Below are 1,344 nucleotides of genomic sequence, written 5' to 3'. Positions count from 1 at the left end.
CCCACTCCACCGCACCCCCACTGCAGCTAGCCTCTCCCACCAAGGCCACTGCATGTGCTGTCACTGTGGGTGACCGCTCCTCTCTGCCTGCCATCCCCGACTCCACCCCTACCCACAACACTCCCACTCTGCTCCAGTCAGACCCCCGACCCCCACCTCTCCAAAGAGGGGTGTCCCACCACCACCTCCCAGGCCAAGTGACTGAAGCACACACAGGGATGTCTTGAAACACTTTGATTGATTCGACAAGACTGGCCCTGAGGCACTGGGCTGTGCAGTCGGTCAGTGAGCAGACCTGCCACCCGACAGCCGGGGTGAGGCCCGTCTGGGGGTCAGGCACATGGGACCCAGGACTTGGGACCCACGACACAGGGTTGAGCAGCTAGTGCCGGGCTGGGGCCACCAAAGAGATGGGTGTCATCCCAAAAGAGCCACTGAGCAGAGGGAGATGGGTGTCATCCCAAAAGAGCCACTGAGCAGAGCGTTGTGGTGGACCGCCATGCCCACCAGCTCTAGGGTGATGCGCCTCTGACCGCTGTTCTGGGCCTCGTTGCCTGCCAGCTCCAGGACCTTGGTAGTCAGGTGCTACATGATGGCTGCTAGGAAGATGGGTGTGGACGAGCTCAGGCGCTGGGCGTAATGGCCCTCCCGCAGAAGGCGCTCCATGTGGCTCATGGAGGACAGCTCGGCATGGGCAGTTCGGGAGCAGCGACCAGACGACCTTCGATGGCCCCTTTCCCTGGGCATGCTGACCATTGAGCCCACTTTCCCCGAGGCCATGCTTTGCGGTGCAGTGGGATGAGGTGTGGTGGGATGATACGTAGTGAGATGAGATGCGGTGGGATGAGAGGCGGTGAGATGAGTCAGCTGGTCCCAACCTCTCAAGACAGCTGGTACTCTCAGACCTCTACTCCGTATCCTAGCAACCACAAGCCAGCCCCTCATTGGTCAGGGCGCACACTCTGTGACAGGCAGATCCCCTGAGATCACTGCTTTCCCATGCCTCCCCACCCCACCCCCACCCCCACAGGCCTGGGCCTGCAAAGAAATGGCACTGGCAGGATCCTGCTCACCCTGCCTATTGGACCCTCTCTTTGTTGGAACTCTCCCTTTCCACGGGAGGAGACCTTTGTACAGAGAAGGGAGCAGACCACCCAGTGGCACCAAGTATACACTGGCGGTGCTGGGCCACCATCCCCACTGTGTCTAGTTCCAGAACGTTGGTACCACCACAAAGAGAAACCCCTGTACTGACCAGGCAGTCAATCCCCACTGCCCCCTCCTGAAGTTTCCCCCACCCCACTCTACCCCCATAGTCCTCAGGCAACCAACCACTCATCAGCT

The 1,344-nt window shown here is 60.5% G+C and overlaps 1 pseudogene; it reads right to left on the bottom strand.

Moving 5' to 3' along the window:
• Positions 1–417: 417 nt before the first annotated feature.
• LOC105605530 (histone H2A-Bbd type 2/3-like) lies at positions 418–747 on the bottom strand (annotated as a pseudogene).
• Positions 748–1,344: the final 597 nt, after the last annotated feature.

Source organism: Ovis aries, chromosome X (genome assembly GCF_016772045.2).
Source record: "Ovis aries strain OAR_USU_Benz2616 breed Rambouillet chromosome X, ARS-UI_Ramb_v3.0, whole genome shotgun sequence".
NCBI classification, from domain to species: domain Eukaryota; kingdom Metazoa; phylum Chordata; class Mammalia; order Artiodactyla; family Bovidae; genus Ovis; species Ovis aries.
Note: the sequence above shows the minus strand (reverse complement) of the source record. Positions and strands in the feature narration are given on the sequence as shown.